At 40.5% G+C, this 15,722-nt stretch overlaps 1 long non-coding RNA gene across 2 annotated transcripts in view; it reads right to left on the bottom strand.

Annotated features, from left to right (window-relative positions):
• Window positions 1–15,722, bottom strand: part of LOC129621276 (uncharacterized) — an 81,852-nt gene that overhangs the window by 16,485 nt on the left and 49,645 nt on the right. For both annotated transcript variants that reach the window (XR_008699174.1, XR_008699175.1), the window contains exon 3: window positions 932–2,593. This is a non-coding gene — a long non-coding RNA (uncharacterized LOC129621276). The remainder of the gene's footprint in view (window positions 1–931; window positions 2,594–15,722) is intronic.

Here is a 15,722-nt window from a genome sequence, read left to right as displayed (position 1 = left end):
AGGGAGAGCCTATGTTTCTGATTTGATTCCAAAATAATTCATGTCTCACCAACCAAAATGAAAAAGCAGCACAAGGAACAGACTTGATGGGCAGATGAAATCCTGGGAGGTCAGATTAGTGACTTAGGACTATAGTGGGGTCCTATGCTGTTTGCTTGGGGTCAGAGGCTTTGATAGCCCACCCAACCAGTCCGTTTGGGTGGTACCAGGGGCTTTGAGGTAGTTGACGAGAAGATTTGGGGAACCGAAAGTACTGGAGAAGTTTGGAGACCCAAAGAGCCGAGCAAACCAAAATAAGGTCGGACCTAACTGGATTTCTCTTTTTCCCCCCAATAATTTAAAGTTCAGATCAAAAATTTTTTGTTGTTGTTTTATTTTTCTCTCAGTACCTGGAATTCACACTCAGTGGCAACGTTTCCTGTGCCTCCTCCATAAACCTGCTTCCAAAAACCAGTTTTACCAGACGCCTTCACTTCCTTGCTTTACATTTTTTTTCCCCTCAACTCCAGTCAGTCCTGCCTCTCTTCTCACTCCATTTTTCAGAAGTTGCCGGCAAAAACCAACACATTAGCCCCTCGAATACCCAAGCTGATGGTTAATCTCCCCGCCTAAGTGGAGAGAGGATCCTGGCAGGCTCCAGTCCACGGGGTCCCAAGAGTTGTTCACGACTCAGAGACTGAACCACCACTACCATCTAAGTCATCAAACACTGTTGGCCAATTTTTTTCATTATTCTTAACTTCTCTTACTTCAAATCCTCTAATTTAACTTTGGCTTCAAGGATTCCTACTGAAACCTTTGTAGTTCTTAAAAAAGGCCTCATAACAGTAAGAGCTCAACACATAGCAGGTTGTGTAAAAGCTGTGCCCAGCACGAGTAGTCTCTGCTCTCAGAAAACCAACATTTAGGTTGAACTTTTAAGAGTGCTTACCTGATCACGTTCAAGGAAAAGTCAGAACATTCTAGAATGTCTAACAGGAGGTTTCATGACCTGTCCATGACTCCGTGGCATCCTGCAAACTCTCAGCTCCAACCAGGCTGAGCCATTTCCAGGCACTGAGATACCCACTGCCCTCCTTGCCTATATATGTGCCTCAGGTGCTATGAGGAAGAGTTCCAGGTGACTTCAGAAGAAAATCACCAAAGGCAAATTGATCAACATGCCAATTTGACTAAAATGATCATCTGGTGAAGAAGAAAAGGAGAAAGGCAGCATTAACAACAGTTTAAGATGTTTAAACTCTTAAACAATGAGTTTAAGAATGTGGTGCTCTGTAGTTTTGTTTCCCTAAAGTGTTTTTTTCCAGGGTGCACACCTCACCCCCCACCACACTCCAAATTTGGGGATTTCCTCTACTTTGGGGAGCTAAAGAATTGTTTTACTCATTTTCTCCATTGTTTTTGAGATGTGAAAGGTTAAAATTAAATGCCCAAAATATGGTTAGTCCCCGGTTTGCCTACTTCAAAAACTTAACATTTTTCCTTCTACATGGAGTTTTCAAACAGAACACTGCATTCATTAATTTATTCAATAAATACTACTGAGATCTGACTATTGTGTTTGTTATATCCAAATCTGGGTCTCTTTTTTCTTTTATTTTTACAGAGATGTTGCATTTGCCTCTAGATGATACTTTTTTTTTCTCTTTCTCAGTGTATGTATTCAAAGGGAAATTTTTCAGCAATTTCAATTTCTCTCATCCCTTATCCTATTTGAAATATTGGTTATTCATGATGAAAGTTGACCTCTATCAAACTGTATACCATGTGCAGCAATATTCCACAGAAAGGAGTAAAATTTTTCACACAGACATGAGGCTGCCTGGGAGGGTTAACCACAAGGTCACAAGCCTATTGGAGTCAACTGAGAACAGGCTAAAGGCCCCAAGGGAGCCTCCAAACCAGCCCTGGAAGTCTACATCTGAATTTGTGAGGGCCATATCTAATCCTAACAGATACAATGTACTATCTGAGAAACTGACTTTAAAACCCTTAAAAATTCTAAAAGTCAACAAACAAGAAATGCAATATTAAAAGACTCACAGAATAGTATAAACAGAAAAGTTACTCTTTGACCAAAAGTAAACAAACTCTGACAGAGCTATCTAATATCCCTATTGAAGCATTAAAGCATCATATATTTGGTGTATTTGGCAAACTGATGATTCACAAGGTTGGCTTTGAGCACACTGGGTTTTGTTGAGATGATTTCAAGTAAACTGCCCATTGAATGTGGAGAAGGTGATGGCACCCCACTCCGGTACTCTTGCCTGGAAAATCCCATGGATGGAGGAGCCCAGTAGGCTGCAGTCCATGGGGTCGCTCAGAGTCAGACAGGACTGAGCGGCTTCACTTTCACTTTTCACCTTCATGCATTGGAGAAGGAAATGGCAACCCACTCCAGTATTCTTGCCTGGAGAATCCCAGGGACAGGGGAGCCTGGTGGGCTGCCGTCTATGGGGTCGCAAAGAGTCGGACACAACTGAAGCGACTTAGCAGCAGCAGCAGCAGCCCATTGAATGAACTGTATTTTCTCAAACTGAATTCTAGCCATTTTCTTGCTTCTTCCTCTCATATAGGAGCACTTGGTTCACTGAATAAAAGAAAAACAATAGCTAACATTTATTGAATTTTTGCCTTATGCTACCTCTAAATTGGGCTTCCCAGGTGGCACTAGTGGTAAAGAACCTGCAGGCCAATGCAGGCACGTATAAGAGACATGTGTTTGATCCGTGGGTCAGGAGGATCCCCTGGAGGAGGGCATGGCAACCCACTCCAGTACTCTTGCATGGAGAATCCCATGGACAGAGGAGCCTTGTGGGCTACAGTCCACAGGAGCAAGGAGTTGGACACACCTAAAGCAACTTAATTGGAGAAGGAAATGGCAACCCACTCCAGTGTTCTTGCCTGGAGAATCCCATGGATGGAGAAGCCTGGTAGGCTGCAGTCCATGGGGTCACCCAGAGTCGGACATGACTGAAGCGACTTAGCAGCAGCAGCTAGCAAAGCAACTTAACATGTATAGAACTGTAAATTAACCACTTAAAAAATCAGTGTCCTATAGGCCCCAAATCCCACAAAGATCTAATCATCATAATCCCCACCATCGTTACTCCAATCAATCTTCACCATTATTTGAATTTGAAAATTTTTTTGGGAGAGGATAAACACATCCAGTTCCCCCAGAGTTTCACCATGCCCTACTAGATACTTCTGCCTCCTTCATGCATTTAATTTGATGTCATGAGGACATTTCTTTCTTTTTTTTTTTAATATAAATTTATTTATTTATTTATTTTTAAAATTTATTTATTTTATTAGAGGCTAATTACTTTACAATATTGTATTGGTTTTGCCATACATCAACATGAATCTGCCATGGTATACACGTGTTCCCCATCCTGAACCCCCCTCCCACCTCCCTCCCCATACCATCCTCTGGTCATCCCAGTGCACCAGCCCCAAGCATCCTGTATCCTGCATCGAACCTGGACTGGCGATTCGTTACACATATGATATTATACATGTTTCAATGCCATTCTCCCAAATCATCCCACCCTCACCTTCTCCTACAGAGACCAAAAGACTGTTCTATATATCTGTGTCTCTTTTGCTGTCTCACATGCAGGGTTATCGTTACCATCTTTCTAAATTCCATATATATGCCTTAGTATACTGTATTGGTGTTTTTCTTTCTGGCTTACTTCACTCTGTATAATAGGCTCCAGTTTCATCCACCTCATTAGAACTGATTCAAATGTATTCTTTTTAATGGCTGAGTAATACTCCATTGTGTATATGTACCACAGCTTTCTTATCCATTCATCTGCTGATGGACATCAAGGTTGCTTCCATGTCCTGGCTTATGCAAACAATGCTGTGATGAACATTGGGGTACACATGTCTCTTTCAATTCTGGTTTCCTCGGTGTGTATGCCCAGCAGTGGGATTGCTGGGTCGTATGGCATTTCTCCACACTGTTCTCCATAATGGCTGTACTAGTTTGCATTCCCACCAACAGTGGAAGAGGGTTCCCTTTTCTCCACACCCTCTCCAGCATTTATTGCTTGTAGACTTTTGGATAGCAGCCATTCTGACTGGTGTGAAATGGTACCTCATTGTGGTTTTGATTTGCATTTCTCTGATAATGAGTAATGTTGAGCATCTTTTCATGTGTTTGTTAGCCATCTGTATATCTTCCTTGGAGAAATGTCTGTTTAGTTCTTGGCCCATTTTTTTTATTGGGTCATTTATTTTTCTGGAATTGAACTGCAGGGGTTGCTTGTATATTGTTGAGATTAATTCCTTGTCAGTTGCTTCATTTGCTATTATTTTCTCCCACTCTGAAGGCTGTCTTTTCACCTTGCTTATAGTTTCCTTTGTTGTGCAGAGGCTTTTAAGTTTAATTAGGTCTCATTTGTTTATTTTTGCTTTTATTTCCAATATTCTGGGAGGTGGGTCATAGAGGATCCTGCTGTGCTGTATGTCAGAGAGTGTTTTGCCTATGTTCTCCTCTAGGAGTTTTATGGTTTCTGGTCTTATGTTTAGATCTTTAATCCATTTTTAATTTATTTTTGTGTATGATGTTAGAAAGTGTTCTAGTTTCATTCTTTTAAATGTGGTTGACCAGATTTCCCAGCACCACTTGTTAAAGAAATTGTCTTTTCTCTATTGCATATTCTTGCCTCCTTTGTCAAAAAGAAAGTGTCCATAGGTGTGTGGATTTATCTCTGGGCTTTCTATTTTGTTCCATTGATCTATATTTCTGTCTTTGTGCCAGTACCATACTGTCTTGATGACTGTGGCTTTGTAGTAGAGCCTGAAGTCAGGCAGATTGATTCCTCCAGTTCATTCTTCTCTCTCAAGGTTGCTTTGGCTACTCAAGGTTTTTTTGTATTTCCATACAAATTGTGAAATTATTTGTTCTAGCTCTGTGAAAAATACCATTGGTAGCTTGATAGGGATTGCATTGAATCTATAGATTGCTTTGGGTAGTATACTCATTTTCACTATATTGATTCTTCCGATCCATGAACCACGGCATATTTCTCCATCTATTAATGTCCTCTTTGATTTCCTTCACCAGTGTCTTATACTTTTCTGTATATAGGTCTTTTGTTTCTTTAGGTAGATATATTCCTGAGTATTTTATTCTTTTAGTTGCAATGGTGAATGGAATTGTTTCTTAATTTCTCTATTTTCTAATTATTAGTGTACAGGAATGCAAGGGATTTCTGTGTGTTGATTTTATATCCTGCAACTTTACTATATTCATTGATTAGCTCTCGTAATTTTCTGGTAGAGTCTTTAGGGTTTTCAATGTAGAGGATCATGTCATCTGCAAACAGTGAGAGTTTTACTTCTTCTTTTCCAATCTGGATTCCTTTTATTTCTTTTTCTCCTCTGATTGCTGTGGCCAAAACTTCCAAAACTATGTTGAATAGTAGTGGTGAGAATGGGCACCCTTGTCTTGTTCCTGACTTTAGGGGAAATCCTTTCAATTTTTCACCATTGAGGATAATGTTTGCTGTGGGTTTGTTATATATAGCTTATGTTGAGGTATGTTCCTTCTATTCCTGCTTTCTGGAGAGTTTTTATCATAAATGGATGTTGAATTTTATCAAAGGCTTTCTCTGCATCTATTTAGATAATCATATGGTTTTTGTTTTTTAATTTGTTACTGTGGTGTATTACATTGATTGATTTGTGGATATTGAAGAATCCTTGCATCCCTGGGATAAAACCCACTTGGTCATGATGTATGATCTTTTTAATGTGTTGTTGGATTCTGATTGCTAGAATTTTGTTAAGGATTTTTGCATCTATGTTCATCAGTGATATTGGCCTGTAGTTTTCTTTTTTTGTGGGATCTTTGTCAGGTTTTGGTATTAGGGTGATGGTGGCCTCATAGAATGAGCTTGAAAGTTTACCTTCCTCTGTAATTTTCTGGAAGAGTTTGAGTAGGATAGGTGTTAGCTCTTCTCTAAATTTTTGGTAGAATTCAGCTGTGAAGCCGTCTGGACCTGGGCTTTTGTTTGCTGGAAGATTTCTGATTATAGTCAATTTCCATGCTTGTGATGGATCTGTTAAGATTTTCTATTTCTTCCTGGTCCAGTTTTGGAAAGTTGTACTTTTCTAAGAATTTGTCCATTTCTTCCAAGTTGTCCATTTCATTAGCATATAAGTGCTGATTGTAGTCTCATGATCCTTTGCATTTGTGTTGTCTGTTGTGATCTCTCCATTTTCATTTCTAATTTTATTGATTTGATTTTTCTCCCTTTGTTTTTTGATGAGTCTGGCTAATGGTTTGTCAATTTTATTTATCCTCACAAAGAACCAGATTTTGGCTTTGTTAATTTTTGCTATGGTCTCTTTTGTTTCTTTTGCATTTATTTCTGCCCTAATTTTTAAGATTTCTTTCCTTCTATTAACCCTGGGGTTCTTCATTTCTTCCTTTTCTAGTTGCTTTAGGTGTAAAGTTAGGTTATTTATTTGACTTTTTTCTTGTTTCTTGAGGTATGCCTGTATTGCTATGAACTTTCTGCTTAGCACTGCTTTTACACTGTCCCATAGGTTTTGGGTTGTTGTGTTTTCATTTTCATTCATTTCTATGAATATTTTGATTTCTTCTGTGATTTGTTGGTTATTCAGTAGCGTGTTGTTCAGCCTCCATATGTTGGAATTTTTAATAGTTTTTCTCCTGTAATTGAGATCTAATGTACTGTATTGTGGTCAAAAAAGATGCTTGGAATGATTTCTATTTTTTGAATTTACCAAGGCTAGATTTATGGCCCAGGATGTGACCTATCCTGGAGAAGGTTCCGTGCGTGCTTGAGAAAAAGGTGAAATTCATTGTTTTGGGATGAAATGTCCTATAAATATCAATTAGGTCTAACTGGTCTATTGTATCATTTAAAGTCTGTGTTTCCTTGTTAATTTTCTGTTTAGTTGATCTATCCATAGGTGTGAGTGGGGTATTAAAAGTCTCCCACGATTATTGTGTTATTGTTAATTTCCCCTTTCATACGTGTTAGCATTTGTCTTACATATTGCGGTGCTCCTATGTTGGGTGCATATATATTTATAATTGTTATATCTTCTTCTTGGATTGATCCTTTAATCATTATGTAGTGTCCTTCTTTGTCTCTTTTCACAGCCTTTGTTTTCAAGTCTATTTTATCTGATATGAGTATTGCTACTCCTGCTTTCTTTTGGTCTCTATTTGCATGGAATATCTTTTCCCAGCCCTTCCCTTTCAGTCTGTATGTGTCCCTTGTTTTGAGGTTGGTCTCTTGTAGACAACATATATAGGGGTCTTGTTTTTTCATCCATTCAGCCAGTCTTTGTCTTTTGGTTGGGGCATTCAACCCATTTACGTTTAAGGTAATTACTGATAAGTATGATCCCGTTGCCATTTACTTTATTGTTTGGGGTTCGAGTTTATACACCTTTTTTGTGTTTCCTGTCTAGAGAATATCCTTTAGTATTTGTTGGAGAGCTGGTTTGGTGGTGCAGAATTCTCTCAGCTTTTGCTTGTCTGTAAAGCTTTTGATTTCTCCTTCAGATTTGAATGAGATCCTTGCTGGGTACAGTAATGTGGGCTGTAGGTTATTTTCTTTCATCAATTTAAGTATGTCCTGCCATTCCCTCCTGGCCTGAAGAGTTTCTATTGAAAGATCAGCTGTTATCCTTATGGGAATCCCATTGTGTGTTATTTGTTCTTTTTCCCTTGCTGCTTTTAATATTTGTTCTTTGTGTTTAATCTTTGTTAATTTGATTAATATGTGTCTTGGGGTGTTTCGCCTTGGGTTTATCCTGTTTGGGATTCTCTGGGTTTCTTGGACTTGGGTGATTATTTCCTTCCCCATTTTACAGAAGTTTTCAACTATTATCTCCTCAAGTATTTTCTCATGGTCTTTCTTTTTGTCTTCTTCTTCTGGGACTTCTATGATTCTAATGTTGGGGCTTTTAACATTGTCCCAGTGGTCTCTGAGATTGTCCTCATTTCTTTTAATTCATTTTTCCTTTTTCCTCTCTGATTCATTTATTTCTACCATTCTATCTTCTACCTCACTAATTCTATCTTCTGCCTCCGTTATTCTACTATTTGTTCCCTCCAGAGTGTTTTTGATCTCAATTTATTGCATTATTCATTATATATTGACTCTTTTATTTCTTCTAGGTCCTTGTTAAACCTTTCTTGCATCTTCTCAATCCTTGTCTCCAGGCTATTTATCTGTGATTCCATTTTGTTTTCAAGATTTTGGATCATTTTCACTATCATTATTTGGAATTCTTTAACAGGTAGATTCCCTATCTCTTCCTCTTTTGTTTGGTTTGGTGGGCATTTATCCTGTTCCTTTACCTGTTGGGTATTCCTCTGTCTCTTCATCTTGTTTATATTGCTGTGTTTGGGGTGGCCTTTCTGTATTCTGGCAGTTTGTGGAGTTCTCTTTATTGTAGAGTTTCTTCACTGTGGGTGGGGTTGTATGGGTGGCTTGTCAAGGTTTCCTAGTTAGGAAAGCTTGTGTCAGCGTTCTGGTGGGTGGAGCTGGATTTTTTCTCTCTGGAGTGCAATGAAGTGTCCAGTAATGAGTTATGAGATGTCAGTGGGTTTGGAGTGACTTTGGGCAGCCTGTATATTGAAGTTCAGGGCTATGTTCCTGTGTTGCTGGAGAATTTGTGTGGTATGTCTTGCTCTGGACCTTGTTGGTCCTTGGGTGGTGCTTGGTTTCAATGTAGGTATGGAGGCATTTGATGAGTTCCTATCACTTAATGTTCCCTGGAGTCAGTTCTCTGGTGTTCTCAGGGTTTGGACTTAAGCTTCCTGCCTCTGGTTTTCAGTCTTATTTTTACAGTAGCCTCAAGACTTCTCCATCTATACAGCACTGTTGATAAAACATCTAGGTGAAAGATGAAAAAGTTTCTCCACAGTGACGGACACTCAGAGAGGTTCACAGAGTTACATGGAGAAGAGGGAGAAGGGAGATAGAGGTGACCAGGATGAGACAAGGGGGAAACAAAAGAGGAGAGAGCAAGCTAGCCAGTAATCCCTTCCCTATGTGCGCTCCACAGTCTGGACTGCTCAGAGATGTTCACGGGGTTATACAGAGAAGAGAAGAGGGAGGAAGAGACAGAAGTGGCCAGGAGGATAACAGGGGGAATCAGAAGGAGAGAGACAGATCCAGCCAGCAATCAGTTCCCTAAGTGTTCTCCACAGCCCAGAACACACAAAGAGATTCATAGAGTTGGGTAGAGAAGAGAAGGGGGAGAGAGGAGATAGAGGCAACCTGGTGGAGAAAAAGGAGGGTCCAAAGGGGGAGACAGAAGTCAAGCCAGTAATCTTGCTCCCAAGTCAAAATGGGTACTGAAGGTTGGATTCTTAAAGGTACAAAATTGATAACAAATACCAAAAAGCAAAGATTAAAAATCTAGAGTAGAGGTTGGATTTTCAAAAATACAATATTAAAGGAAAAAAGTCACAAAAATCATAAAATATGTGTATATATATATATATGAAGTTTGCTTTAAAAAATAGGGTCTCTTTTTTTTTCAAAGTAATAGGTTATAAAAATGAAAATTAAAGGAGTAATAGAGGACTTAAAATAAGAAAAAAAATTTTTTTAATTAAAGAATGATAGTAAAAATATATCTAGGTCTTTCTCTGGTGGTGTTGTGGGCAGTGTGGGGTCAGTTCATTTTCAGATAGTTCTTTGATCCAGCTTATATTTTTCAAGATCTATAGGCCCCTTCCTATGTAGTCAGTACCAACTACAGGATTTTAATCTATTGCACCTGTCACTTCCAAGGAGGTTCCCTCTGTTTTAGCTTCTTCTGTTTGCTTGTCTTTTCAGTGTCTAATTTCCACCATGACACAAGGGGGCGGTGGTGGACACTTTTTAGGCTTACTTGTTCAGTCGTGGAAAATTCTGAAAGAGAAGGGAATACCAGATCATCTGACCTGCCTCTTGAGAAACCTATATACAGGTCAGGAAGCAACAGTTAGAACTGGACATGGAACAAAAGACTGGTTCCAAATAGGAAAAGGAGTATGTCAAGGCTGTATATTGTCACCCTGCTTATTTAACTTATATGCAGTGTACATCATGAGAAATGCTGGGCTGGAAGAAGCACAAGCTGGAATCAAGATTGCCAGGAGAAATATCAATAACCTCAGATATGCAGATGACACCACCCTTATGGCAGAAAGTGAAGAGGAACTAAAAAGCCTCTTGATGAAAGTGAAAGAGGAGAGTGAAAAAGTTGGCTTAAAACTCAGCATTCAGAAAACTAAGATCATGGCATCTGGTCCCATCACTCCATGGCAAATAGATGGTGAAACAATGGAAACAGTGACAGACTTTATTTTCTTGGGCTCCCAAATCACTGCAGATGGTGACTGCAGCCAGGAAATTAAAAGATGCTTGCTCCTTGGAAGAAAAGCTATAACCAACCTAGACAGCATATTAAAAAGTAGAGACATTATTTTGCCAACAAAGGTGCTCTAGTCAAAGCTATGGTTTTTCCAGTAGTCGTGTATGGATGTGAGAGTAGGACTATAAAGAAAGCTGAGTGCCGAAGAATTGATGCGTTTGAACTGTAGTGTTGGAGAAGACTCTTGAGAGTCCCTTGGACAGCAAAGAAATCCAACCAGTCCATCCTAAAGGAAATGAGTCCTGAATATTCATTGGAAGGACTGATGTTGAAGTTGGAACTCCAATACTTTGGCGACCTGATGCAAAGGGCTGACTCATTTGAAAAGACTCTGATGCTGGGAAGATAGAAGGCAGGAAGATGGAAGGAGGAGAAGGGGACAACAAAGGATGAGATGGTTGGATGACATCACCAATTCAATGGACATTAGTTTATGGAAACTCCGGGAGTTGGTGATGGACAGGGAGGCCTGATGTGCTCCAGTCCATGGGGTCACAAAGAGTCGGACAAGACAGTGATTGAAGTGAACTGAACTTACTTTGCCAACAAAGGTCTGTCTAGTCAAAGCTATGGTTTTTCCAGTAGTCATGTATGGATGTGAGCGTTGAACTATAAAGAAAGCTGAGTGCCGAAGAATTGATGCTTTTGAACTGTAGTGTTGGAGAAGACTCTTGAGAGTCCCTTGGACAGCAAAGAGATCCAACCAGTCCATCCTAAGGGAAGTCAGTCCTGAATATTCACTGGAAGGACTGATGCTGAGGCTGAAACTCCAATACTTTGGCCACTTGATGCAAAGAACTGATTCATTAGAAAAGACCCTGATGCTGGGAAAGACTGAAGCTGGGAGGAGAAGGGTTCTACAGAGGGTGAGATGGTTGAATGGTATCACCAACTCAATGGACATGAGTTTGAGTAAGCTTCGGGTGTTTGTAATGGACAGGGAAGCCTGGCGTGCTGCAGTCCATGGGGTTGCAAAGAGTCGGACATGATTGAGCGACTGAATTGAATTGAGAACTGCACTGTGGGGACTTCCCTAATAGTCTGGTGATTAAGACTTCGCTTTCCAAACAAGGGCATGCAGGTTTGATCCCTGGTGGGGGAGCTAAGATCCCACATGCTCCAAGGCCAAAAAAAAAAAAAAAAAAAAAAACATAAAACAGAAGCAATATGGTAATAAATTCAATAAAGGCTTCAAAAATAAATAAGAAATGTATTAGAATTATTAAAAAACAAAACAAAAGGACTCTATTGTGCCCAACCTGAAGCCTGGACCGCATTTGTCTTATTCACACGTGTATCTCCAGGGCCTAGCAAATATCTATTGAATATTTGAGTGAGTGATGCAACCTTTTCTCCATTTACTTTATATTTCTCCATCAATCTTTCATTTTCCCTGCTTTCCCTACTTCCAACTTTACCTCCAATGCACACCAGACATTTTCACTCCAAAAAAAAAAAAAAAAAAAGTCCATCTCTGACTCACTATGGCTAAGGGATCAAATAAAAACTCCTCAGTTTGACACTTGATGCCATTCATGATCAGACCCTACCTGCCCTTCCAGCCTCACCTTCCTTTATTCAGTTTCACACTGTTCTTTCTTGCAACAATAAATTGCTAATTCTCTGGACACACACTGCTCTATTCATATTTCCATACATTTGCTTTTATTGCTCTCCTCTGTTTTCCACAACCCTGGAAAGTGTGAGGGGTTTGCCATATCAGCATATGTTCATTCTATCCTGCAGAGTCATCAGAACTTGCCTAAGGGCTCTTGTGATACTGCATTATTTGTAAATTTGTATTTGGAGTGGGTGGAGAGTTTAAAATAGTTTTTCCCAAAGAGATAGCCAATCAATAGTTCCCTTGTTCCTCTTTAATCTGAAACGGTGCTGAAGGGGAGCAGAATTTCTCACCTCAAAAAACCCCCACCTTGACTTGAGGATTATTTTCTGCTAAAGGCAATCAGATCCTTAAAGCTTCAAGAAGAGTTCCTCTCCCTCAACTGCCTAAATTTACATTGGCAGGGCTATCTGTAGCAGGAAGAGAGCTATTACCACAAATGGCATTCCACCAAGAGACTTATTTGTTTAACAGGGCAACCTTGGTTTTCCATGAATGGCCTTCCTCACCTTTGTATCCCCAAACCCCTGCTCCCTTTCTCTGCTCAGGATATTACATGAGCTTCAGTTACATAACTGCCCTTTCAGTTTTTTATATCTTTATGGGAATTCGTGTAATTTTGTTTATTTATTTATCCTGTTGATCTTGTCACCAATCCCCAACAGGTCAATGACCCCTCTTTCTTTGCCAGTCACAAATGCCTATCAAACAAAACCAGTTTCTATATAGCAGAGGAGAAACTTTATTTGTTAATCAAGGAATGGAGAAAGGAGAGCTCATGCTCTGAAAATACCTCTCTCTTAAGGGAGGGCAGTGAGGGAATTCGAAGGTGTAGGAGGTAGTCATGTCATCAGGGCTGCAGAAAAGGGACGGATTTCCAGGGGCAGCTGAGGGGCAGCTGGAGTATGCAGTCTTCCATGTTTCTCTGCACACTGCATGACTTGTGCCTAGCAGAGTATAAATCTCCCCCTTGGGTCAGAGTCTTAGCATGGTAATGAACTAAAGGTCATTTTCTGGACACCTCCAGGTCTTGTATGTGCAGATTTCTGCGGTCAAGTCAGAGCCAGTTTGGGGTGCTTGACCACTATCTGTCTCTTAAAGCACAGCTGCAAATATCTCTGTCAAATACCAGATGCTTTTAAAACACACAGATAAATTAAGACAAGGATCCTTTAGGTTTCAGGGCCTGATGTGGGTGACAATCTATTTTATATAAATTTAATTATTAGATCAGCCAAAGAACCTAAAAGGGAAGAAGAGAATATTTTTCTGCCTGCACATTATCTTTATCACAAATGTTTGGGTACATGTCAGATCTATCTCTCTAGTATTCTTTTCCATCAATGTATTTGATTCACATGTCAAATACCAAATGTTTGGGATTTATTTATTTATTTTGGCTGCATTGGGTATTGCTGAGTCCAGGCTTTCTCTAGTTGCAGCGATGGTGGGGGAGCTACTCTTCACTGTGGCACATGTGCTTCTCATTGCAGTAACTTCTCTTCTTGTGGAGCCGAGGCTCTCAAGTCTATGGCCTTCAGTAGTTGCATCACACAGGCTCAGTTGTTGTGGTGCATGGGCTTAGTTGCTCTGTTGTTGTTCAATCGTAAATTGTGTCTGACTGTTTGCAACTCCATGGACTGCAGCACACCAGGCTTTCCTGTCCTTCACTGTCTCCCAGAGTTTGTGCAAACTCATGTCCATTGAGTCGGTGATGCCATCCCATTCTCTGTCATCCCCTTCTCCTCCTGCCTTCAGTCTTTCCCAGCAACAGGGTCTTTTCCAATGAGTCAGTTCTTCACATCAGGTGGCCAAAGTATTGGCACTTCAGCCTCAGCATCAGTCCTTCCAATGAATATTCAGGACTGATTTCCTTTAGGATTGACTGGTTTGATTTCTTTACGGTCCAAAGGACTCTCAAAAGTCTTCTCCAGGACCACAGTCTGAAAGTTACCTGGATAGTGTTACTTTTCTACCATTCACCAGCAACTGGCTCTGTCAGATGGAAGCCAAGCTTGAAACTATCCTAAGATCTGTCTCCAAAGTGAGCAGCCTCTCCTCTTTGATGTTAAATGAATCAGTGTGTCCATCCTCCTGTGTGTTCCTCCCCATACTTCCTGTAGTGGTTTTCTAGGGCTGAGTTTTGGAGGCTGGAAGTCAAAGATTGAGATGCCAAAATTGCTGGGTTCTAGGGAAAGCCCTCTTCCTGGTTTGCAGACAGCAATTTTCTGTCTGCAGGGACTGGGTATTGAAATTCAGTTGCTGCCAAGAGAGAATCCCATTCCATGTAGTCAGGTAGGGACCCAGAGGGACAAAGGTACCAGCATCTTTTACACAAGGCTTGCATTGCTTCCATGGTTACCCTGGATGTTATCTTCTAGTTGCCCTGAGGCATATGGAATCTTCCCAGACCAGGGGTCAAACCAGAGTCCCCTGCTTTGGCAGGCAGATTCTTATCCACTGTACCACCAGGGAAGTCCCCAATTGTTTTTAATTATTGTTGTTGTTTTATTCACTCACCAAGTCATTTCCAACTCTTTGCAACCCCGCGGACTGCAGCACACCAGCCTTCCCTGTCCTTTACTATCTCTCGGAGTTTGCTTAAACCCATGTCCATCGAGTCATTGATGCCATCCAACCATCTCATTCTCTGTGTCCCCTTCTCCTCCTGCTCTCAATCTTTCCCAGCAGCAGAGTCTTTTCCAATGAGTTGGCTCTTTGAATCAGGTGGCCAAAGTATTGGAACTTCAGCTTCAGCATCAGTCCTTTCAATGAACATTGACTGACTGATTTCCTTTAGGACTAACTGGTTTGATTTCCTCACTGTCCAAGGGACTCTTGGACAAGAGTCTTGTTCAGCACAATTAGAAAGCATCCGTTTTTCAACACTCAACCTTCTTTACGATCCAACTCTCACATCCATACATGGCTACTAGAAAAACCATAACTTTGACTATATGGACCTTTGTTGGCAGAGTGACGTCTCTGCTTTTTAATATGCTGTCTAGGTTTGCCATAGCTGTTCCTCCAAGGAGCAAGTGTGTTTTAATTTCATGGCTGCAGTCACTGTCTGTGAAATGGAGCAGGACCCCTATGATCTTTCCCCCTGCCCCACCATGTCCTCTGCCTGCCTTTTGTCTATGGAAAACTTTAATCAAATAATAAGCTTAATCAGATAAATAAGAATACGTGAAAACAAAGGAAAACAGTCAAAGGAGACCAAACAATAATAATGTAGTCATTAAGCATAGTCAAGGACCTTTAGTTCCTTCTCAAGGACTATAGATAATATTCGGAGCCATATCCTGTGAGCTGTCTTACAGATACTGAACCCCAGGGGGAAAATTAACTACATGATGACCAGACTGTACCCAGGACATGAGCTACCACAATTCGGAAAACTGACCACAAAAAAATGGGAACAAATGGACCCTAGAACTGAAAATAAACTGTACCTAAAACAACCAAGATGATGCTGTTAAGACCACTGATGATCAATTTGAAGATGACTGTTGGAGATGACTGCACTGTTTCTGCTCATAGCCCCCCAATCCCTGAATCTGTCCATAAAAGCTCTCACTCCCTGCTTGTTGGGGTGGGGGTGGGGGGTCTGGCCTTTGGACAGATGTTCACCACCCTCCTCACCATATTGCCAGCATCTGAAGTA

Source organism: Bubalus kerabau, chromosome 1 (genome assembly GCF_029407905.1).
Source record: "Bubalus kerabau isolate K-KA32 ecotype Philippines breed swamp buffalo chromosome 1, PCC_UOA_SB_1v2, whole genome shotgun sequence".
Taxonomy (NCBI): Eukaryota; Metazoa; Chordata; class Mammalia; order Artiodactyla; family Bovidae; genus Bubalus; species Bubalus kerabau.
The sequence above is the reverse complement of the archived record's forward strand: the minus strand, read 5'-3'. Positions and strand labels throughout refer to the sequence as shown.